Source organism: Ischnura elegans, chromosome 13 (assembly GCF_921293095.1).
Source record: "Ischnura elegans chromosome 13, ioIscEleg1.1, whole genome shotgun sequence".
Taxonomy (NCBI): domain Eukaryota; kingdom Metazoa; phylum Arthropoda; class Insecta; order Odonata; family Coenagrionidae; genus Ischnura; species Ischnura elegans.
Window position 1 is genome coordinate 5,890,838 of NC_060258.1, and position 26,899 is coordinate 5,917,736.

The window sequence follows — 26,899 nt, forward strand, 5'->3', positions numbered from 1 at the left end:
TTTTGTATTTCTTTAGCATAAACTTACGTTAAACTATTAATTTTATGATTTTAAATAAGAATAGTGTTTTCTGGATTGAAAATCTTTCACGCGCACTGTGCACGCTACGTCGGTTTTATTATCTTTTGATTTTGATAGTTTTTATCGAACTGCTGTGGCCATTTCGGTATCAATTACCAAACCAGTTTGATATAATTTATCAAACTGGTTTGGTAATTGTTACTAAATTTTTCAATGAGCCATATGACGACCGAAAAGTTTGATAAATTTCATCAGAATTCGATAGTTCTAACTAAACCTTTTTTCCGCGTACGATTACATATCTCGGCAATACTTGAGGAATTGCCAAAATCCAGTGGAATTTTATTCGGAAAGGGAATGATGGCTTTAAAATAAAACAACACGTTGGCAAACAACTTTTTGCATTATATTACCTACACCCCAGGAATTATTTAATCATTATGTTGGCTTACGTTAATGCTGGATTGTTTAGGTGTACGTTTCGACTACTAAAGACTATAGTTGATATTTACTAATCATCTAACTGAGGAAACTTGTTGCTTTTTTCCCACGCCTCGGTCTGTTGTATATTTGAAGTATTAATTATCTATGAATTTTCGGTGAATTTAATTTCTGATTCCAATACAAACTGTCACTGCGTCCGTTTTCTTATTTTCTTGAATATCCCTATGTTTGATTACCAAATTAAACAAAAAAACTCTTTCCGCGTTACCCATTCGCTCCATTTCGGCATATTTTGTGACCCATGTGACGCTAGGTGAGTTATGCTTTGTCTTTGTTTGACTGGATGAACGGATCTCAGAACCGGACATTCCATGAGCGACGAAAATGATCCAAAAGACCAGCTTAAGTCGGAAGATAAAGAAGAGCTTCACTGAGGATCGTCTCTCGAACGTAATCGCGTCCTTCGCGAAGGAGGCCGCCGAAGGAATCCGAAATGAAGACGAGATCTGAAGGAGCGACTGACGATATGGGCCTTAATCAGCGAGCTGAAAAAAAAACTAAATAAGGCTGTGTGGTTCGCCAAAAACCGCTACCTTTGTACAGAAAGCATTACCCAGATGTTATGTGAATTGGACTGGGAGCCACTGGAGACTCGAAGGCTGCATGCTAGGCTTAAATTTCTTGAACAGTTGAGAATGGATTTCTTTAAAAGCGACACGGAGGACAAAATACTTGAGCCCCACTATATTTCCAGGTCCGATAGAAGCGATAAATTAAAAGAGTTGTTTTGCGGAACGGGTAGACATGAGAATTCATTTTTCCCCCGAGCCGTAAAGGATTTTAATAAACGCTAGTCCTAATTCCCATAGAGCATCTCCTTTTTATGTAAGAACAGCGGAAGTCCTAACACCCCCTACCACACGCCTTTCAGGGTATTATACAGATTGAATGTAGAATTATTTGATTGATATCAAGAATTTGGCTGTTTCTTCGCCATACTGATTTCATATCTGGAGCATACCTCTAAATTAAATATTATGTCAACCATATTTTCTCCTCCAAGGAAAAATGCGATGGTGGTTGGCGTAACATGGTGAAACTCCTTCATGATGCACAAAGGTTAAGAAAAGACTTAGCTGTTTCACAAAATAAAATCTATTTACGACCGGTTTCGATACAAACCGGTCGCAAATACATTTTATTTTGTGAAACAGCTAAGTCTTTTCTTAACCTTTGTGCATCCTCCAAGGAAGCTTCAGGCTTAATTGTCAGTAAAACCTAACAAAGCACCATTGCTAATCCCAGGGACATAAGGGTGAATAGGAATGCACTCATTTAAAAGATTTTCGCTTATTTTCCCACGAATTCTAAATGGTCAAAAAGCAAAGCTAATTTTCGCCCTCATTTGACCAAGTTCCATGTTTACATTTTCAATGAACCCTGAAATTTACTTTTCATACTCAATTCTCAAACAAAATGCTCCATTCTGGCTTTTTGGGTATATAATTTTGAGGATTCGCACCGCTTTTCACCGGCATTTCTGGAAAAAAGGTGTGTGGCTACTACGAGTAATTTTTTTTCATTCAATAAACTAGTCTCCAAGCTTGGTTGAAGCAAGGCAGCATTCTTTTTATTCATTTAATATGACTCTTTAACTGTCATAAATGCCAAATAGAGAAAATAAAGAAAAACTTCTTAGCCATTGCTCAAAACATACCCAACAATTTCAGTGAAACAAAAATATTTTGTTAGGGAAGACCATTAAAAACGATTCAAATGACTACAAAAAAGTAAGTAAATATGAAACTTCTCCCCTATCCAATTACCACTTAAAATAAAGACAACAGGAAATATGAATGGATGACTAATTCAGGTTCTTCATCCTTCAGAATTGGTCACAATAAGGCCAATTTCAGAAGAGAGCACTTTCCACATTCCTACATTCTCCGCATGGAACAAGGAAATCCAGAGTTTTCTCATCTGAAAGCGGTCTGAGTTTCACGACCAGTTGACGCTATTGATGCTGCAGTGCCTGGCCGGTTAGAAATGGGCACAGTAGTGAACACCGCATGATTTGACTGGTATGAAGGCATCCGTAGGGACATTAGATTATATTAAAGCACAGCACGGTGCCATCTGAAAGTGACCTAAGCCTTACTTGTATGCAACTATTTGAGGCCCTAAAAAGCACTCATCCATGGCTTCCATTGTGGACTTATGGGACACTGTCAAATTTTCAATAATTGCTCTAGTCACAGTAAAAGTTCGCTAAATAAAAGCATTTACTTGTATATCCTCCACATTAACATCAATCCCTCCAAGTATAGAGTTATTTGCAACCTGTAAGAGTACTCACCAAATGCAGACTCATGGGCAGTAGCTGAACTCTCAAATGGGTCCCCATCCTCACTTAAAGTAGGCTGGAAGTAATCATCAAGATATAAATCATGCATGAAAAGAGATTCAGGACTTTTTTTGAAAGGATTGATTTAAACTTTTTTTATTATATCAAAATTTGGAATTCCACATAAATTTTTTCTCAAAAATAATTTATTCACTTGAAATACCACACTTTACTTTTCTACGTAATTCCCAATGCTATTGAGGCATTTATCGTATCTTGGGACCAGCTTTTGCATGCCATTGTTAAACACGCTTGCCACCTGATTAGACAATTACTGCTTCACGGTCGTTTTCACTTCATCATCATCGCAATGGTGCTGATCCGCCAGATGTTTCTTCAAGTACATAAACAAATGTTTGCTCGGCACTAGAACGGGACTGTATGGAGGGAGCTTTAATTGTTCCCAGCCAAAAGAAGTGATAAGGTCTTGAGTTTGATTGGCTCTGTGAGGACGGGTATATCATGGAGCAAAACGACACATGTACTCAGTATGCCACGCCTTTTGTTTTGAACAGTGCATTGCATTTTTTGTACAGTAGCACAGTACGCTGCTGCATTGATTGCGTCGCTGCAAGTCTAAAAATCGACTAGCAACACAGCCTTTATGGCAGGACAGTGCCATTCCGATGATGACGAAGTGAAAACGACCGTAAAGCAATGGTTTTCTAGTCGGGCGGCAAGCTTCTTTGATGATGGCATACAAAAGCTCGTCCCAAGATACGATAAATGCCTCAATAATAATGGGAATTACGTAGAAATGTAGAGTAAAGTATGGCCTTTCAAGTGAATAAATTAATTTTGAAAAAAAATTACTTGCTTTATATGTCAAAATGGTACTTACTTTAAAAACACCCCTCGTAAAATTTTCAGTGAAAATCATGGAGATAATGATGAACAGCTGACATTTGTAAAATATGAAGTAGAAACAAATTTTGAAAAGTGCTACATGTAAACATCAAACCTAGGATATAAACACCGGGCTACCGCTCCTACTTAAAGGGAGACTATTTCTATAGGAATATATTAGGTACATAAATGTTGAACTGCATTCCACTTTTAAAACCATTGGTTATATAACCTAATATGGGAGGAGATTTGTGGACAGCTCCCAATGAACTACAACACTACAGAGTTTGATTAAAATGTGAGACCTGATTTTCTAAATGAGCAATGAATTATCAGTCCTGGGATTTCATGTTGTAAAATAAACATTTTCATGAGGCATGATTTATTGGTCACAGGATAGTTTATAGTAAAATAAATATCATATTGATATTTGCTTCATCGGTACCAAGATTTAGCATAGAAAAAATATAAGGCAAGGAAACTACAACAATTAAATACAAAATAAAGAGGAAAATATGACTTACTTTCAGATAAGAATATGTACTTGTTCCAGTTATAAGTAACTTTGAATCAAATAGGTTACAATGTCTGTAAATACTTGTGCCTCAGCCTAAATAAGATGAAAGGAATTTGAAGAAGGGTCACTATACTCCAATAAACAGTACCACTGGAAATCCACACACTTGCATTGCAGGAGTAAGGCTCTTTGTTACTCACCACAGGGAAAAAAGTTGAGCTTGGTCACTTGTAAAGCTAGAGCTTTAGATCATTTGCACCTCACCCCCTTGCAATGAAAGCAAGCAAGTAGGCCACTTGTTGAGGTACCAATAAAAGTAGCATAAACATGCCAAACACTGTTAGCTCGTGGCCAATACATGCCAACTTCCTTATGTGTGCTATTAAATGCCAACCATGTGCAGGTTAATAACAAGCATCTATGTGAGGCATTTGACACCAAAGTAATGGGTAGCTTCTGACAATCACAGGTAATTTATGTTAACATGTGAAAAAGAGCAAACACATGAAACACTATGGGCCACCAAGGAGCCCCACGTCCCCACTGGAGGGCTAATAATGTTTAGTTTATCCGTCCCAGGATTTTATAAGGCAAGAAAACTACAATACAAATGTACAACATGAAAAGAAAAAAAAACACTTTTTTAAGATAAGAAAACTTCTTCGAGTAATTAGCAACTTTCTATCAAATGGGTTACCTTTAAAGCTGTGTAAAAATCTGAATGTCCTAGCGTTTTCCTTGATTAACATTTCTGCCCACAATCTCCTATAACAATTCATCAAATTCAATAGCAATAATTCTATACATACATGGTCATTCTCCTCAGGAGATGGTTCCTCCTTTGCCCCGACCAGCGTCCAGTCCAGGTCTGCCACCATGGCTCCCCTGCCCTGAGCTTCCACCTTTTCGCCTTGGGAAGGAGTTAAGGTATTGGGCTGCAACATAAACCCCAATAATCATCATTAATGATTGAGATACAGAAATATTAAAACAAAACTTTTGAGAATTCATCACACGAATAAAATTAAAGTTAGTTTCAAATGGCTATTGTCTTCATAATACCCTGCAAGCTGCCTCAAGGTAATTAATGATAGGAATTTATAATATGTATTTACAATTATTTTGTTAAAACTACCACTTTACTATATTCCTGTTACTTCTTATTTTCATCGCAAAATCCCTGCAAAAGCCACCTGATGATCCACAGGCCAATCGTTTCTGGAGATGCAGAACTCCAGATAAAATCTTATTCATAACTGTAACTTATTTTAAGAAAGAACTTTGCATGAGAATCCATAGCTCATAGGTAATAACGTACATTCATGGTTAATTAATAGGGTCAATAATGGAGGATAAATTTAGTGTACATTTTGGTTTTTTAATTCAGTTTAGAGACATCAAACCTTTTGACTAATAAATTAAACTTACTCAGACAAGATATAACAGATGGCCATTCTGAGTTAACAAAAAGAGAAATCTGTAGATAAACTCCTTATAGAACAAAGCTTGCATAGCTTTAATGGGAAAATATAAAGGGTCATTTACCCTGCATGGACAACTGATAAGTAGGGATGGGAAAATTTCGCCATCATGAATTTTGCAGATTTAGACACAAAGTGTCCTGGTAGAGGCAAGACATTACAAATTACCTCAAAGTAACTGAGGATAAGACTTTTGAACTCACGAAATGTCACAAATTGTGTCCAAAAATACGAATTTTTATTTTTTTGGAGAAAATTTTGAAACTATAATTTCAAACATAGGAACAAGCATTACATTACATAGAATGATTTCAATTCTATTCAAATTAACACAAGCGCGAGTATTCCTTAGGTATGTGGACGAGTGCAGTTCCTAAAAGCATAACTAATGTTACGATACAATCCCGGGAGGATGGCATCGCGTGTTTTCGATTTGCTGCAATACGAGGCAGTGGCAAAATATATGGCAATCTCCCATCCTTACTCTAGAGGGAATAACCGTATATTTGCTCTCTGAGTTGAGCAAGAAAAGAGCAATTTATGCAATTTTTTTCTTATCAACATCACCAATGGAATATTATATTAGTAGAGGAATCTGAAGCATGCCCATAGAACTGTTGTCACTCCGTGAGCATTAAAATCAGATTTCAGTGGTAAATCCTGATTAGAACTGTCCGCTAACCCGGCGCTAGCCTGATGAATGCACCCATGGACTGCACATGCCTGAATACCTGTTGTTTGGATCTCTACCTTTTAGCTATATCTGTCAAATAATTGTTTTTCCAGTGTACATTGTTAAGTATTGCTGCTGGTGTGTCAGACATTCAAGTTATTTTGACGAGTTATTGTAGTGTCGAATGAAAAATTATGAAAAGGGACAGGGCTTTTCCGTATCAAATAGATGGATTTTATTGTATCGATAAAAGTATGGTTATGTTCAAATTCTGCAATTGTCAGGTAGCTTGGGAAAGGAAAGACTCGATTGAAAAACATTGGAAATCTTCGAAGCATCTAACTGCTGCAAAATTTGGTAAGTATGGATATTCTTTAAAGTTAAAAACATCAATCTCTATCTGCATCAACTGCTGCCATGAAAAAAACCAAATTGCTCATCATTTTGGAAAGTGGGTAGTATGAAACTTTCTCAAAGCTGACATTCTTCTCTACAAATTGGAAAATGAGCACATGAAGTCATTTTTGAATAAAAGGAATAGAAGGATCAACAACTTTCCTATTTCCACATGGTGATTTATTGAGACCGACCATGGTTTCGTTGCAGCGTAAAATTATCAAGGTCGCTGTAACAAAATCATGGTCTATCTCTAATAATCACCATGTGGAAATAGCAAAGTTGTTGACCCTTTTATTCCTGCGATGATGAATTTCCACAAAGTTACACCCGCTACTGTTAATTATTTTTGAATGAATTTGTTGATGGCAAGTATAACATTACAGCAGCTTTTTGTAAATTAAGTCAAGGCATTCTAATCCTTTCCATAGTAATAGGAAAACTAACATTTTATTTACCACTTTGAATAATTTTACCTTGCTACAGGTGCTGGAGAAATTTCCTGCATTCGTCAACTAAGGGATAAATATATTCCTGATCTAAAATACAATGATAGGTCAACATTATGACTTAACTGAAGGACAAGTAGGTGATAGTTTTTTGCAATAAAATAATGAACAAGAGAGAAGAAAATGTTTTTGTGATCTAGCTAAAAATTGTTGAACTTCTTGATACTCCATTGGACATTGTAGTTGGTGACGTGTGTACTTTGGTGTTTGTGTACTTTCTGTACTATTCTAGATGGGCAGCTAAGGGGAATTTAGCAAGCACTTGAAATCATTGTATGAGGGAGTTGAGGGAGCAATGTTATTAAACTGCTAGAGGATTGTGGAAGGACAATGTTCAGTAGGGGCAAAGTGAGTGCAGTCCTGTCCAGTGCAGCTTCCCATGCTGTAACCAAGCTACTGGAGTTTCAGGCTATTGATACCACTTTACAGTTTTTTAAGTACATCAATGTATTTGACCCAGCTGATATAGTACAAATGATTATCACTGAAGAACTTGAGCAGAAAATTAACAGAATAAGTTTGTGTCCCAAACTGGATGATATAGATGTAATGCCATGCAACAAAGAACTGAAATCTTTTGTGGAGAATCGTGTACGTGGAAAGCTAAAGGTAGATGTTAAAGCAGTATTGCTAGGGATGTCACTAACATTTCCAACATTTAGTGAGGCTGTGTTGAAATCGATTTGGATTTCTTGTGTAAATGTCGACTGTGAACAGATCTTTTCTATGCACACAAGAGTGTTGGGTGATAAGCATCATCATTTAGCTCAAGAGAATCTAGAACTGTTTCTTGAAGCATACTTTGAAGGTTGAAACAAACAAAATCTAGTAGATCATATAGTGTAAGTATGCAAAACATTGAGTGGCATTGACTCTCAGCTATCCTGGTGCCTTGATTTGACTCTGCAGTGTTACCTATGTTATTCTAGATCCAGTGGAATATGTAAAAGAAATAATCTAGATTGAAATTTACATATTAGATAGAATTAATGCTAAATAACCACACAAAACAGCATGCAATTTTTATACATGTCACATTCCCCATTTCACTACAGACAGGTATTATAGCTTACTTTTCAACTTCAACAGCTGACTTTCCCGGTTCCGATACTGAGGTGATTGTCTGCAGTCATAACACAGCCACAAGGGAAGTGTCACATAACCGAGATATATTTGGTTAAACTATGGTACTGACCCTTTTCTAGGTTTTGAAATAAAAACGAATTTAAATATATATTTAAACTTGCAGTTTTTGAGAAAACACCGAAATGTCTATTTGAAATAACCAGATTTCCAATTCCAAAGTACTGCTTTTCTCCCTCTCAAACCACCAAAAAATTCCTATCCCTACTCATAAGTGGTGTTTTCTTGTGGTATTTTTACATCCAGGGGCTAAATAAAAATTTGCAATGCAAGTAGAACATCATTAGCTTTCCAGGAAATAACTGAACCATACATAACTTATTTGCTCAAAAAGTGCTTGCAAACACGTGAAGTTGTTTCAGGTGAAAAAGGAATAGATCCATGATAAAATATATAAAAAACAAATGATAACGTCACCACTTTAAAGTATAAATCAAGTACTTAACATGGCTTCAATAATATTTGATTATCATGTTTCACAACCTTACAAACAAACTGATATGCTAAGCTACACACAGCAGAGTAACCAGTTCATTGATAAGCCACAGAAAGCCTAGCCACCAGTGATGGATGAAGCAAGAAAGAAACATCAATTGGAATAGTAAAGGCACAGGGAGCATTCTACAAAAAAGAATGATCCACTCACAGCTGAGAATACAAATACAGAGGTAAGGAACCAATGCATTAGATACTAAGTATGGAACATATTTATAAATGGTGGCTTCAAAATTTACAGCTGCAGAACAGTAAAGAGATAAACGTGAGTTTAAACTTCCATGCAAAATTGCTTTGATGGTCTCCATTTTCAAAGCAATTGACCTGTTTCAATTTCTCTTCTAGGTTAATGGTTTTTCTTGATAACTTCTTGATTTCTCTACCTGCATTCCTATTTTTGGACATTGTTCTCTTGGTTTTCCCTCTGTACGGCTCTATCAAAGTCACCCACTGCAGCACTGTATTCCTGTGACACAGAGGGGCTACGACTGCTGGGAGGGAATTATGCCATTGTGTTTGAGACTAAAGCAGGCCCTTTATGTATTTATAATATTCATACGCAACTCGGCCAACACTCCATTTCTCCCGCGTGAATACCGATGACATCGAAGGCTTTAGCATAGATCCTCTACCTGGAAGTCAATTGCCTGATAACCTATGACGGCAAAAATTATGTCTCAACCGTATTGCTTAAAAAAAACTCATTTCCACTAGCTCCATGCATAGCTATTGATCTAAATTAACTATTGTCACTCTGTTAAGGAGAGAAAATAAAATACTTCAGTAGGCCGACTATGTAGACCCAATGTCAAGTAATGCTTTTGGACATTGCACAGCAATGGTCGTCGATTAATAAATAAAAAAAGATGATTTGAGGAAAGCAGAAGTATTAACAGAATTGAAATTTTTCACTTTCAGTATACTAAGCGCAAGCTCACATTTTATCATTAGAGTGGCAAAGTTATTTGATTAAGTTACACTGCGTTACGATGTTTCCCCGAGGAACAAATCTGCGCTATATAGAAATTGTGCTATGCAAGGCATGAGTGTATGACCATCTAAACCAAAAATTTCCTATGGCAGTGGCAAAATACCAATGGCAATACTAGTAGAACACTACAAATTCATTTTCCTTGTATTTTTTTGGGCACATCGCACACAAAAAATTGAAAGAAAATGGTGGCATGGGGAAAAAGCAGACCTTATCCAACCTGCATCACGTGTCTATCCCACTGTGCAGTTAACGGGAAGGAAAAAAAATGGAAGCTGCACAGGGTGATTTTGAGTTTTACATGGTCAGCGTTGAATGTGTTAACATCACTAATCTTTTGGCAATCGACTTGCATCACCGATGCCCAACTCTCAATTCAATTCAAGGTCTAACATATCCCTCATCCCCACAGTAAATTCCTCTTCATTTTCATCACAAAATCCAAATATTCAACAATTAGATTCCTGTGAACATCAATCTCTCATAAGGAATGCAAGTTATGTAGTTGAATCTGGCTAGCAGCTACATCATGATGTCACAGTCAATATGTTTCAGTGCACCTAATTCTATAGTACTCAGTTTAACTCTCAATTCCTAACATCCCCCCTTCCGCTCCATGGTAAACGGAAATGAAACTGTATTTGTATGATCACATAACAAATGACTGCTTAGTGCCGAGATGACAGAGAGCTTACTTGCTCAGTGAGCAAAGTTGAGCGGTCAGTTAGGCAAAATACACCAAATCTGTTTATTACATTTAATTTAAATGATTCAAACATGAAAGCTCTTCCGTAGTTGTTCATGATTGAACAGGCAGGCAAAATGATGTATGTTTCTGCTGAGAGGTATAAAAAAATAATACATAAAGGAATGACATTGTGCCATAGAAAAATAAAACTATACAAGGCAAAAGTACACTCACCAGGTCATCAGTGGCCAATGGGTCTGAGGCATCACTTTTTATTGCTGCTGGATCTGTGGTGTACAGCACGGGATAGTACTCATTGAGTTGACCTTCATTCTCATGTTTTACATGAATCTAGAAGAGGATAACGGGCATCACTCAATAAAACCAAAACAAAAATAACCTCGTTTGATAATGATAACTACTCTTTTAAGTGAGACCACTCCAGCTGGCAAAAATAATCATGACATTCTTTCAACTCAAAGATCAAACTCTAGAATATTAATGTCCAAATAAGGAGGGGGAGCTGCGTCACCAACATCACATGGTTAGAATGAGAATATAGGCCACTTACAGTAAGGGCACCACAGTGGGAACGATACATCGAGGTTCCACTGAACAAGGATGTCATTTTTCACCTTGGCTTATAAAAAGGAACCACAATAGTTTATGCTGGTTCCTAAGTTGAAACAATGGAGGATGATGGCTTGAACAAATAGAGGGAAATCATCAGACACTGCCTTGTAATAGCCACTACTAATGACTTGAACAGAGATTTGACCAGGGTATCCAAAATTATACTCCACGGGATAAGAGACATTTCTGTCAACAGATTATCAATGCTATACAACTGCTATTGACTTGCATGAAAAAACATTTGTGTGGTTCCACTTCCTGCATCATGTGTCACTACTAGAAAGAGCAACATCTGAAGGTTGCATTATGCCAGTGACTTCCCACAAAAATTCTTAAATTTATAACAGACAAACCCCCATTCCTCATACAACCGAGGAATTTGTAAAACTGAATGTGATTAGACTCAGTTTTCTCTGTGAATAAGATTATAACTTACCAACTTATCGTCCCTGGGCAATACGCAGTCTGGCACAGGAATGTATACTTCAGTCATTTGGGCTGAGCATGTGAACTCTGAAGTGTTTTCAATGACATCTTGAATGCAGTCCTTTGTCTCCACACAAGGCTCCGACTCCTCATCATCTGCCCCTCCTCCTTCAAAACTCTGCGTACAAAGGAACAGGGATAAACCTTTATCTCTTTAAAACACACATATATGGAATACTCTAAGCGTTACGAAGAAGAATGTTACACATATTGCCTCTGCTATCATATAAAAATGGCATGGTCTCTGCATGCCTGTCAATCAAATACTGAAAAGGTACAGTGCAAACTGAAAAAAAATTAATAGGAAGATCCCTGATATTCCAGGTTCACACAGCGTCTTTTCTAAATATCTTAGGGACCATGGAAGCTGCCCCTTCACAGCATAATACACGACAGAGAATGGAGATTATTCAGATGTATCATTTTTCCGTTTTTTTTTTCAAATCATGAGAAATCAAAAGAGAGACTGAAGATTCAATTTTTTGCAGTTAAGAAAATGAATTGATCAAGTTTTTTATTCTTGCACTCAAATTGCTTCTGCAACTATCATTTTTGTAGTAGTAGCTGTTAAAAGGCCAAAATCACTATTTATTCTTTTCTCAACAGTAGAGTCATGGATAAAACAGGTGGAGCATGTTTTCAATGTACCTATTATGCTCTTTTACCTCTTGTTAATGCTCAAATATAAACTCTAGAAGAGAATACAGGGTGTAATATCTATGCAGAAAGAAAACAGACATCAAAATCATCTTCTCTTCCATAACTATTTCATGAAATGGATTTTTAAATTACCCTGTTATTATTATACTTAAAATATACAAAACCAATCACACAGCAATTATGTATTATTCTCGAAACAAAGTTCCTACTGTCTGTCAATATATGGCTATAGACCTGATTGTTGGTCAATTTTGAACTACCAGAATAATCATGACTCAAGCTTAGCCATTAGGTAAACAAACTGCTCAACAACCATGATGAATATGTCACAGCATTAGATACTTAGTGTTGAGAAAAGAGCACCATAAAGTTAACCGAGATACTGCTATAAGAGAAACACTGTTATACGATTGGTATCATTCCTTCAAAGACAATCATTTCAATGATGACCACTGTCTAGGTGTAGAAAGGCCAAAAACCTCCAGAGAAAATAATTGGGGGCATTGCTCAATGAAGATCAATGCCATACTCAAGAAGAGACTGCTTTGTATTTGTAGTTGCCCACCAAGCCATTTCCAAGGGATTGCATGCAATGGGAATTTAGTGTCAAGCGAGGAAATTGTGTTTCCAATGATTCAACAATAATTCCACAGCATGAAATGCTCAACCTCACATTACAACGCCTAGAACATTAAAACCTAACTAGATACACTCAAATGCAAAGGCTAAATGCACCCACCAAATTCCCCAGATATTGAATAATCTGATTATTATTTGTTGCATTCAATATTACATGGTCTGACAGATCAGCAGCTGCACTCATATGAATGCATTGAAAATGGCTTCATTCATGTATAACCTCAAAAGATGAACACTTAAACCATTCCCGTGTTCAAGCTCTGCCACAATGATGGGGAAAAACTGCAGATAGAAATGGACAACATCCTTCCTTTTCCACCTCACATACAAGATATTCTAATAGCTACATTTCTATCACATGGTGGACAGAGCCTCATTAATCAACCACAATTATAAGTTATTAATCACATCAACCATTAAAATACAAAATAAATACGCATCACGAACTAAATCTTTAACTCTACAGTTAGGTAAAAAAGTTTCTCACCACAGTAACCTGCATAAATACAAAGGTATTAAAAAATCAGCAAAAAGCATTAATTATTCCTTATGCACTAAGAAAATATTTCTGTCAACACACTCCAAACTCATTGAGCAAAATTGATCCACAAACTAAAACAGCATCCCATTCCAAATATCATGCAATTAGTACACAAAAGATTATCAAAACAAATAAAAAAAGGTTTAAAGAGAATAGACCTCAAAATAGATTGTAAGAATTAATCTACTCTGAGCATGAATTTAGAGCCCTTTTTTATGCCAATAGCCCCCAAAAAATTAAGAACGCAATAACCTTGCCAGGCATGCATGCCATAAAAAGAATTATCACTGGTTTTCCCTGCATATAAAATCGTCAAAGGTTACATGGGAATTCCACTGGGTTAGGTTCTCCAACTCTATCTTACAATCAGCCGAAGTTTTGATGTATGAGCTGTCCATCGTCATTAGTGCACCAGGACAACTCGTCGAAATAGAAACGTCGGCCATAATGAAGTAGGAGAGTCTGGCCTGGCATAACTCCTGACTAAGCTTCTGCATGCCATATCCTTTGCAAAGATTTTGAAGACCGTTATGAAGGATAAACATCTCAGTACCTAAAAAATATATTTCCTAACACAGGTAACCTTTGAACTTATTTATGCTAAGGTCATATTTAAACTTGCTAACCACAAAATTTATAGAAAACTTTCAAATTTTATAATGTACTTTTAGAAAAAAATAGTTTCTCTAAATGATTGTGTAAAAAACTGTTTTTAAAAGTAAAACGCAAATAATTTTAAAAAGGGCACTAACAGAAATGGTTCTAGCCAAATATGCTGTGATTGAAATAATCAAAGATTATGCAAATATAAAAATTATATTCCAATATTGGAAAATAGTAAACTAAATAAAAATAAACTTAACAAATGCAGAAAAGATATACCAATTCAAAATTCCTAATTTTCTTACTAATTTTACATTTTTGATGGAAATGTTTTCTGTGTTAATTTTTCCGCACTTAAATTAATTCCTAATACTTAGCCAGTCTTGCCTTCATTGTAACCACCATCTATTCATACAAGATGACTTGAAAATAAACAATCAATTTCCGAAACTTCACAAAGATATTTTTAGTTACACATAACCATAGCCTCATGATATCATAGTGAAAGGTAAGAAAGGGGCCCCGAGCTAAATGAAGGTAATATATTATAAATGAAAGGTAATATATTTACGTGCAACTGTGACTTTATTTGACAACGCATAGACAAACCAATTTCTGGGTCTCTGACACTTCAATCTTTCGCAGCAAATCGTCAGGGATTTTTTTGTTCCCTTTAACAATCTCCGATTACCTAATCAAATACTTAAAAAGGTAGCGTGGTATAGCGCAGTTGGTAGATTGCCTTTTTGAGTTGATAAATGGTGAGTTTGAATGCCATTCTTTCCTGGATATCGTAGTTTAGAACACACTTAATTTCACTAGATGACAAAATGTCTTCAATCGTCGCCATTGTAACACAAACAGCAACATTAATAGGACCTTGCCAACGATTGACGGATAGGGAAAAACCAAATTTACGGGATTTTGGACTTGTTACACTTTTCCGTAAAACGTTTCGCAAAATATATCATTCCTGATTCCTACTTTTGTCTACATAAACCAAAGAGTTTCACCTTTAACTCTGCAATACTTATACTACACCAGTCTTCAAATAAGAAATTACCATAAGTACTCACCCTGAAGCAACTTTTTCTAAGAACTGCGTCTGATTCTAAACAAATCTTTTTGAAAGCACTGAATTCCGTAAGTTTCTTCAAACACAGTGGACACATGGTAGTGGGCAGGCCATCTCCCACAGTAACCTGAGATTTTAATAAACACGTTACACATCAATAGAGTTGGGAATCAAAACATGAAATGAAGTAAGCACCATTTTAAATAAAATCGATAACATTTAATGTACCACTTACTTGTAAGCCAACTAAATCATGTAGGGCATCCTTCACAGTTATATTGTACGCTACATTCGAAGTGAATATGCTGTAAAACCGATCATGCTTCTCCCTACAAAGTCTGCAAAGGTCTATTTCTGGATTCCCATATGAAGATTCCGTGAAAATCCCGATGGTGCGACTCATGTTTTCGATTCAAAATATTATTTACCTTTTAAATCAGGTTTATCGTCAAAGAAATCATCTACTCAGCATTGACAAAGATCACAAATTCCAACAAGGAAACTACATTGACTAAGATGATGAGTGAAAATATAATACTTTAGTATGCTAAACGAAAGGAACACAAAATCCAACAATTGATGAATCGACGGAAAGATATATCACGACTCAATAGCTTGGATTGAGAAATTTTTCAACAATTTATGACACGACAGTAAATTCTTCCGACAAACATCCACGCCAGGATTAATCCACAACGTTCACTTGTTATTATATGTCTACACAATCAACCTCTGTATAGAACCGATGTTTTCTAGTTGCCATTTTATCCGCAAGTAGCACAACTATAGAGCAGGCCAAACATCCGTGTTTGAAGAGTATTTTCTTTCCATTTCAAAAAATAAAGGACCATTTCATTTAAAATACATCACATTTTCGATTAATTGTAGTGTAAAAATGTTTGGTTAAAGGTTATTCAACCACCTGGCCGGAAACAAAATTTAAGCCCAACTTCGTCGTCCACCAGGTCAGGTTACATCTACAGTCTTTAAATATGAGAAAGAGTTCAAAATTCTTAAATGTAGAATTTAAAAAGTTTGAAAATATTTTTTTTTCAAATTATGTAATAAACTAGCATAATATATCACTTATTGTTGGAAATATTTCATTTTTCGATTTTAGGCCTTCTGCATACGCAGTCCTCTAGCGGTTCAAAACGCAAATGAAGTCCGGTATGTAAGCTAATCCTTGCTATCATGGTCAGTTAATAGCAAGGCGTCAATGAGCATTGAGTTCGTGGAAAATATTTGATGTCTTTTCTGTTGAAATGCGATTTATTTTTGAGGTCCTTGTCAACGTGAGCTTTATAAGCCCTTATCCTGGATTATTCTCAAGTTTTTGCGTTATTGTAAGTCATAGAAATGAACATAATGTATTAGAAATTTGTAAATCACTGAGTGCTGTGTGGATGGTTTGTTTGAGGAGTGAACTGGTTTTACAGATAGGTTGAGTTATTGCTGAGAAAACATGAGTATTACCACTGGGAATTTATCCGAGTCTTCAGAATGGAATTCTGAGGGTACTCCGTGCAGACGTTGCATGAAGAAAAATGATTATTGTTACAACATATTCTTTTCAATTGCAGGAAGCCAAATAACTGTAAAGGATGCCTCAGGCGATTTTGTTGACTTACAAGTAAGTGAGGGTTTACATTTTATTGATCTCCTCAGTTATTGTTTTATTCCGTTGTATGAGCATGTTTTCCACAGCAAGTCTGAAATCTCTTGCGCATATGTTTTCATTCATTTCGTAGGTTGCTGTTGGAGATGACCTGCCTGCCAGCCCACTGTGCTTGAAAAAGCTCATCGAATTCAATGATGTCATAAGTATTTGTCATAAATCGGACGGAGAACTGAGAAAATTTTCGTGTAGAAATTACCTCAGGGTGAGTGCATCTTTTTTTATTTCATTGGAAGCCTCGTATAACTTTCAAATAATGTGAAATCATTCACGTAACCAGATATTAACTTCTTCGTGTTACTTTACCGTGTAGCCCGGCCTTAATAGTTCAAAGTTCATGTGGGCTAGAATAAAAGTTTTGCCAAATGTTTGTATTTGTGGTTTCAACAGATTATAGCAATAACTTGAAAATGTAATTAATCGTGTATTTGATGACTCACTTGCCATGACGGGCATAGTATTTGTTATACGGTACATTAACACGTACGGGTTAACGTTTAAATATACGAACGCCAAAATACACCGTGTAACCACATAACTTGCGTGAATGCATGAATAGAAAATAGAACCTGTTCTGATATGGTCAACGCATATGTACACATTCCATTCTGGTCTGCTAAAGTCTTTCATGCATTCAATCAATAACTAGTATATGTTTATGTGTGGTGTAAACAGGTGTTAAAAATATGAGGTGATGATTTTGATTCTCATGATATATTTTATGTCTTCTTTATGGAAACGCTTATTATCTGTACATATAAGTTTTTTTGTAATCAGACTCATGGATTAGAGAATGGGCTGTACTTTATTTTATTGATCAGTTTTGTTTAATTAATTTTGAGTACATGGAAAATTGTTTGTTTTTAAATTTGTTACACTCAAAGTTTAGGTTATTTCTGGAATCATATTTGCGCCCATTTTTGAAGTTTATTTACTTATGAGATGTGGTTTTTTTTACATATTAATTTTGTTTATTTAATTTGGAGAACATGAAAAAAAAAATTGTTGGTGTACAGATTGCAACGAGCTTCTTGAACGGGAAATTCTTTTTTCTAGTATATTTTGCAGTTTTATTTTTAGGACTGTCTTAGTGGGCAGTTCTAAGTATTGGTGGTGAATTACATTGTTGAAGGTGCAATTTGTGATAGTTCATGTAGCAATCACTGGGTCCCAGAGGTACTTTCATGGCTTCCCCTTGGTCACATTTCATCTATGGTCTTTAAATTTGAAAAAGAGTCAAAAATTTCATTAATGTGGAATGAAAAAAGTTCATGTTGAATATCCATGTTTAAAATAATGCAATGCACCTCAATAATATATCACTCATCATTGGAAATACCTCATTTTTCGATTATAAGCCTGTTGCATACGTAAACCTCTGGTGGTGCAATGCACAAATGAAGTCTGGTATCTAAACTAAACCTTGCTAGCCTGGTCAGTTATGAGCTAGGGCGTCAATGACCATGGAGTTCATGTAAAATATTTGCTGTCTTTTTCGTTGAAATTCGATTTATTTTTGAGGTCATATGTTAATGTGAACTTTTTATGCCAGTTTACTTAGTTATTCTCAAGTTTTTGCATTGGCCGACGTCATAAAAATGAACGTAATGTATTAGAAATTTGTAAATCACTGAGTGCTTTGAGATTTGTTTGTGGAGTGAACTGGTTTACAGGTTGAATGAGTTATAGCAGTGAAAAACAAACTTGTATTACCATTGGGAATTTCCCGTAGTATTTACAAAGGAATGGGGCGCTCTCCTAAAATTAAAAAGCTATTTTTTTCAAGTTTAGATTAAGTTAGTTAAAGTTATTACTGCATGCAAATAATGTTTTTGCATATAAAATATATATATGCAATATAAATAATTCATGATTCTCAGTATTCTTGTTGCTGGAGAGCTTCAAAGTTTGCAACAATTACCAAATTATTTCGTGCTACAAAAATGCCCTTTGAGATCAGAATGCGAGTAAGCAGACTCACTCTGTGGCAATAACAAAACAGTAACGACGGTAACAAACATCTACAACGATACTGATTCAGAACGTTTAGGGTGTGTGAAAGCATGTGAATTGTTCAAAAGTTTTTACGGTGATTGTATTGAGCAATGGTTGACTCGGACTTCGTAAAGACGCATCCTGGGAACATTCTGAAGGTAGATTAATTCATGGCAACTCATTTCTTCTCCAGTAATGAAGATTTCTATGAGTTGAGAAGCCACGAAATTGAAATGTAACATAAATTAAATCAATAATCTCATTCGCTAATAATCTAAAGCTTGGTTTGTGTCTCATTTAACTACTGTCATTTACTCATTGATTTTAATGTGTACTTGGCGCAATATTGGAATATGTGATGTTAACGTTTTGGAGAAATACAACGGATCATATTTTATGCTGATTTACTTAGCATTCTTAAGGTCTGGAAGAGAAAAATACCGTGTTTCAGCAGGTTGTTAGGTTCCAGTGTTAATAAATTTGAACGTTTGCACTGTTGAGGGTAAGGTGACACCAGAACATTAAGTGAGAACAATAAGCTTATACTATGGAAATCGCAGTGGATGAGGATGAGAAAGTAATAAGTGCTATTTGTTAAGATGGTGCTGCATCTTCCAGTTTGCATACACTCTTTAAACCTGTCAATTATTCAGGATAAATATTTCACATGATTGATGATGGAATTGACGTATAAAAAATTAATTGTATTGAGAGATACATAGGTTTTTCTAAAACTTGGACAAATAGTCTACTGGCACCACTTAAACCTATTGTTTACTGGCCTCTGATGACACGCTCAGCCAACATGGCAATGGGTCGTTTTGAGTGCAAGATCGCAATGAATAATTTTCAAAGTGAAATTCTACAAAAAAATATGCAGCTTAGAGAAGAACTGCTTTCACTTTAATTTACAGCACGAAGGATTTTTTTATTTCATAATCATTCATTTTTAGTAGAATTCCCCATTCCGAGGGTACCCCTGTGCAGACTTAGCGTGAAGAAAGTGATTATTATTACAACATATTCACTTCAAATGTGGCAGGCCAGATAACTGTAGAGTATGCCTTGTATGATTTTGTCTACTTCGGAGTAAGTGAGGGGTTACATTTTATTGATTTCCTTAGTTATTGTTTTATTCCATTCTATGGGCATGCTTTCCATGACAAGTCTGAAATCTCTTGCATATGTTTTCATTCCTTTCGTAGGTTGCTTTTGGAGATGGCCTACCTGCCACTGTATGCCCACTGTGCTTGAAAATCTCATCAAATTCAATGATTTCAGATATATTTGTCATATTTTGGACGCAGTATGTTGTCTGCAAAATTTTCTGTGGAAATTTCTTCAGCGTGATTGATTCTTTTTTCATTGTAAGCCCTGTGAAATGATTCAGGCAAGCAGATATTAACTTGTTCATGTTGATGTACCATGTAGCCCGGCCTTAATAGTTTCAAGTTCATATCATCGAGAATGAAAATTTTAGCAAAATATTTGTATTTGTGGGCTTGACAGATTATAGCAATAGAAAAAGTAACTAAATCTTGTATTTGATGAATCATTTGCCACGAAGGGCAAAGTATAATGCTTAGTGACTCCAACAAAGTATTACGTGCCAAATTTACGATAAAGCAATTCAGTTAGAGATCAAAATTTAATGGAGCATTAAATTTTTTAATGAATAATATTAAATATTATGAAAGGACCTTTACAATGATCTACAGAGCAGTGAAAAATGTTCAGCATTCAACAAAATACCTGAATTGATTCAATTTTGCAAGTATAACCCGTAAATTTGATGTTTGAATTGAATGAAACAAATATCTTGAATTCTATATTCTTTGAGTTATCACAGACAGTTCCATCTGGTTTTAGTTTTAGCTCATTATAACGTTAATAACCCGGCATTTCCCTCACGAGATTCACGATCGAGGTTACTCGAGTGGGGTGCTCCTGACACCACATAGAACATTGGAAAAAATGGGTTGTACAATATTTTTATTGAAAAAATTACCAGGATTTATGTTATAAGTATAGCATCAATGAACCTATAATGGGTCATCCCATAAAAGATCAACAATTTAATTATGGTTGTTATCAGTGCCCAAATACAATACTATAAAGGTGAACAAATGGAATTAGATTTTATAGTGAAGGAATCTAGTAGAAGGGAAAAAATTAAATTTAAGTTTACCATTTAATCATCTAAAAGTACTTATTATGATTTAAATCAATTTTTGCTTGCAGTTTTAATGTGCATGGAGAGTGTCACGGCAGAGGTGACTCAAATTTTCCCAGAAAAATGATGCTCGATTATAGTGTTGACAAGTCTGAAACAATGGCCACTGTGACTTGGTGTTCCATCTGAGAAATTTTTGTTCACACTTCCAATACGTGTCTGATAATACTTGGATTATCCTGAGATTATACTTGGGGGTGGTGTTCCCCCCAAAATTTATAGCCTAATCCTCATCTGTCTCCTACAAAATTTACTTACTTCCTCAGAATCTTCAGTATGCTCTGTGAATAATGTTATCATGGCATTAGCACGGCAGTCCTTTTTCGCCGCCTGCTGACTCATATTTCCGTAACTTATGAAAGTTTCGTAGTGTAGGTTCCTAATGAAGATAAACACATATTGATATTTTTACACTTTATGTTCCTTGTCAGTGATCCTTAGAATTTTTATTACAGTCCTTGGAAATATAAATCATATAGCTCATGCACATCCAATTATTGTATGAGCAACAGAACAATTTTGTTTTAATGTCTTTATTCTGCCAACATACTATAAATCCACCATTTCTTTCTTTTCAGCTCATTTGAGATCATTTTGTTTCTGATCTTCTTCTTATAAACGACTACCAACTCCCTCAAAATATTTCGCAGGAATTTTGATCTATACATCTTCCTTCTTAGATTTATGTTATTTTACGGACTGTCCCAACGGTGGTGCATCATTTTTGACCTCTAATTTTAGTAACTCCCACTCCAGCAAATATTCGTGAAAGTTGGCATACTTATGGGGAAAGGTCCTAAGTTTTGTTGAATGCAAGCAACGTTTTAGAATTTTGATCATTTGACCTCACAATGTGGGCCCAAACCAAAATTTTGAATTCGCCTTATGGGGTTTCAATGTTAAAAAAATCGAGGTGGAAAAAAGTCTGAATTTCATTGATCTGAATGTCAATTCTTAGGTTTTCGGACATGAGGAAACCGAAAATGACACTTTTGTTTACGAAAATTGAACTGTTGACCAAGTCAGGTCACTGTCAAGGACATAAGGGTGGCCAAAAGAATAGCATACAATCAAAGGTGTCAATCCATGGGTTTTAAAGGGTGCCCAAGTCATTGGTATTGTCCAAATACTTGTCTTATCCAGTATTTGACCTCCAAGGCTAATACTGAGGTCGAAGGTCAGTGGTAAATTTCGGGCCATCGTGACAACCAACGTGTCAAACCACAGGTTTTACAGGGTGCTTAAGTCATTTTTGCAGTTCATTTATCAGTATTGTTGATTTTTTGACCTTAGGAGTTCACAATGGGGGTAAAAGGTCTTAGAGGTAAACGTCGGGCCATCGTGATAACCAGCATGTCGAACCATGGGTTTTTAAGGGTGCTTATGACAGTTTTGCAGTTCATATATCAGTATTGTTGACTTTTTGACCTTCATAGGTCATAATGGGAGTCAAAGGTCATAAAGGCATGCTTTGATATATCAAGGAAACTAATGTACCCAACCAAAGGGTGACCTAGTGAGTGAATAGTGTTCATTTTGTTAAGTCATTACCCTCCTGAGGTCATAAGGTGGCCAACATTCACTGAGGTTTGCACAAAAATATCCAGGGAATTAAATCGCTAGCCGGAAAGTTTTCAAGGATGCCCCAAGACAATGGAGTGGTGAGCACCATGCTAAATTAAAGGTTTAAAATGTGTTCTAAAGGGTGGTGCCATTCCCATTTCAATGTTACTAAATTAGTGATTAAGAAAGAGATGTTGGGTCGAGTTGAGCTAATTTCAAACTTAACTGTGCGTTGAAATGAAAGTAAAATTTTGGTTTATATTAATGAAAAAGTCAAATTCATATGTATAAATAATAATAAAAATAAATATATAGAGTACCCATTATTCAATGTGCCCTCCCTCCCGTGCCAGGCATAATTGAATTGAAACTTGACAAATGATCCAGTAAAAACGTCCTCAAACACAAGCAGGGTAATGAACTTAGCACATCTTATTATCTCTCTTTTCTGTTCTTCAACATTATTAAATGTTTTTTTATGCACTAACTGCTTTAAAAATCCCCATTAAAAAAAAATCGCATGCAGTGAGGTTGGGGTTTCTTGGTGGCCACTACACTTCTGTCCCAATGGACATCAGCTGATTTCCAAAATTGTCTTTCAGCACATTGAGGACTGCCTTAGACCTGTGTGCAGGAGCTCCATCCTGCTGCAACCTCACTTCCTCAGCATTTCCAAAGTTTTCACGCTCCATATCCCGGCAAAGGCTTTCCTCCAGCATAGCCTGATAGGTGTCTGTCCTCACGTTCTTTTCGAAAAAGTATGTCCCAAAAACATGGCCAGCTTAAATGGCCATGAACACCATTACACCATTTCAGTTTAACAACCTCTCACGCTGTGCCTTGGGATTACTTGTTGCCCAATATCATGTGTGGGTTGAAGACACAGCACCATTTTAAAAAGATATTGCTTCATCCGAAAGCATGAGCTGAAACATAAAGGCAGTGGATGAATCTCATTTTTAATTTAGATACATCATACAAGTTGATATAATATTATCAAAAGACAGTAAGAGCAAAGAAATATAATATAAAACAACAGAATGAATAACATATTAACCTGAAATGTGATCAAAGCGTTTTCATTAAGCTTGTCAATCATCCAGTTGCTGAAATGGTTTCGATAGACATGATCTCCTTCACGAAGCTCCTGCACCATTCTCATTTTATAAGACCTCAAGATTAGAATTTTTAAAGTGTGTTGTAACATAGATCTGGAAATGTCCAATGAAAGTGCGTGACGGTGGATGGATCTTGATGGCTGAAGACTGAAGCCACAAATGTGTTTCTGTGCTTAGATAACATTGTTGGGTGTCCTTTACAATTCCTCATCTTAAGATGTTCCATGATGAAACAATTTCCCTTCCTAAATTTTTCATATAACCTGTGGTCCTCTGTTCTTCTAAGGCAAATGCCAATGCTCAAAGAAAATTTTACGACTCGTTTTCATAGCTGACTTTCCGTTTAATATCTCGATTATATCCGCCCCGATTGCGGGAGTTAGGCTCTTCATGGTGGTTCTTTCCACTACGACTAACGACAAACTAATTACAAAGAGACATGCAGCTGAAGAGTTTCCCAAATGGGTAACATTGTTGCTGAGGTATGGGTGCCTGCATGAAAATACTTGAAAAATGCATCAAACAGTTTTTGAGGCATACAATAAGGTTAATGTGTAACTCATGTAGGGTAATGATATGTGGACAGCGCTATACCTTAAAACAACTTCTAAAACCTTTTGTCTGTCATGGTAGTTGTCCTGATATTCCCGCGAACGATTCTGTGACATTTGACCCCTACGTATTCATCGGAGGTCAAAAACTAACAAGAGGGACATGTTTATTGCTCCACTGTCTTGGGCATCCTTAAAAACTTCTTGAGTTATATGTGACTTATTTCAAATTGAAGTAAGTAGTTTTCTTGTTTATTTCTATAATGCATTTAGAATCATGGTAATTGTTGAGGTGTAATTGTGAGACAGAACTAGAGATATGGTCGCTGTGGGGCCCTAAACTTAAACGTTTTTTTTTTACTTCTGCCCTAATCAAGCCATACTTTGACTATCGATTGACTTTCATGACTCGGCATCATTGTTCAACGATCGCAATTTTGACTGAGGAGAATTTGAAGAAAGGATTTCATTGGACCTATTATTAGTATGAAAAATTTCCCTCCTCTTGATTTGTAGGTTGTGCAGTCACATGGCTTCCCGAGATGCGTCTGTTCTGTCTGTCTGGACAAGCTGAGGTAAAACAGTGTCTTTGAGGACTACTGTGTTTTCAGAATCCCCAGTGTCTTGAGTAACGCTCCACCTTCCAGCTATAGTTATGATTGGAGAGTAAGGGCCTCAGTAAAACAGCTGCTTGGTGCTGGAGTTGAGCAAGATCCTCTGGTCAGTGAGTTGTTGAGTAAGGCAAACTCCATGCTGAAGATGGCATACTTAACTCATTCTGTCAAAGAAAAATTTTTTCCATTCTACTCATAGCATTAGAATATTTTTAATCTCTCTCTATTGAGGTGTAATTTTGAGAGGAGTACACTTCTCTAGTGTTTGCTTCCCTCTGATTTGGGACTCAACTCAATGGGGTGCTGGGCTATTACCCCAGGCACTGTACTAGATCCTCTAGCCCATGAGTCCACCATCAAATTATTGCATTACTAGGTACTGTTTTTAATAGAAATATTATTTACGCATCACAATAATTTATACTTATGTTAAAATAAGTTACATGTTCAATTCCCTTTTGAATTTGAAATGGGTAAGGGAAATTTGGTTACTGTGTGGTGATAACAACGTGTGCAAAAAGCAATCTCTTGGTCAGGAATTGAAAAAGGACTTCCAGTGTCCAGACTGAAGAAGGTCATAAAGGCATAAGCATATTAAAAGTGGCTTTGGTATTCAGTGCCCGGGCAAGAGCGCAGTTTCCTGAATTTTGCAAACAATAGGCGATTTCATAACAGATATCACTTTCATCGCTGCCTTTACATTCACAGCATCTGTCGCATAAGGTAATTTTTTGTTGATGTGCGGCTGGTGATAGTTTTATTGTTGGCTTATTAACAGACTGTCAATTTGGTGACATTTAGACTGTGAAAACCTGGAAAGGATGGTGAACTTCAGTATGTAGGCAGAGTGGCAACCCTAAAATCTCCTTTAAATCACAGGTTGAAAGTCATTGTTTTTGCATTTAATACGTGTAAAGGATTCATTTGTCTAAAGAATGCAAGGTGAAGCCACTGGTTTCAGAAAAACTCAATATTTTCTTAACATGCAGCCTTATGGCAAATTGACGAAGCTGGGCAGGACATGATGGCGAAATGCTCAAAGAGTACCGTTAGGCATGGCTTCACATCTGAGGGCTTATGCCCTCTCCAGGAACCCCCATGTAAAAGGGGGAAAGCTAGGAAACGTATGTATTCGGCATTCATTTATTTGCATAAGAATACCTCCGATGAAAATATGCGGCATTCGTCTCCCGGGTCAAGAAATGTCCACACATATATTGTCGTCTTTAGTAGAGAAAAGGTTAAATACACTGAAAGCCATATCTTTTTATTATATTGAATTAATCACACGATTTCTTTACAATCAACTATGTAACGGTGCTTTGTGGCAAACAATGTTACTTAACCTTATTTATGTACTTACGATAAAAGTTCTGTTTTGCATGGATTTTATTGTTATTTTACAAATTAGCAATGTGTTCAATGAATTGCCATTTTGCTATTCCATGTTGACTTCCTGTGATTTAAATATTTCCTCAATTTGTCACTGAATATGGAGTATGGGCATATAATTGGATTATTTGATTTTTAAAAACATTTTTACACATTTTCACTGTGTTCATTTTACATTGTCACCATAGATGTATTCAAATTGAGCATTTTGCCATCAATGTGTTTTTGGCATTGGAAATAATGCAGAGGTCACCAACATTTTTTTCCGGTTGCCTGTTTGAACATGAGAGTAACTAATTATGCCAATAGGGAGATGAGAGACAGAGGTCCTCCTGATTTTCAACCGAGTACATTGTTAGTGTGCTTTTTTATGAGGCGTGGAAGGTGGAGTTGTTTGGCTGATCTTCACCCTGCCTATTGTGCCCACACTTGCCTTTTGATAGTCAATCGCTAGTGTTCCACATGTGATTGATTTGGATTCTCCATGGATAGACCCGAGATTTACGGGCA

The 26,899-nt window shown here is 36.1% G+C and overlaps 1 long non-coding RNA gene across 1 annotated transcript; it reads left to right on the forward strand.

Annotated features, from left to right (window-relative positions):
* The first annotated feature begins 16,451 nt into the window (after positions 1 to 16,451).
* Positions 16,452 to 17,017, forward strand: LOC124170355. Its single transcript, XR_006867445.1, has 3 exons — positions 16,452 to 16,591; positions 16,829 to 16,878; positions 16,997 to 17,017. It is a non-coding gene; the product is annotated as an uncharacterized LOC124170355 (long non-coding RNA).
* Positions 17,018 to 26,899: the final 9,882 nt, after the last annotated feature.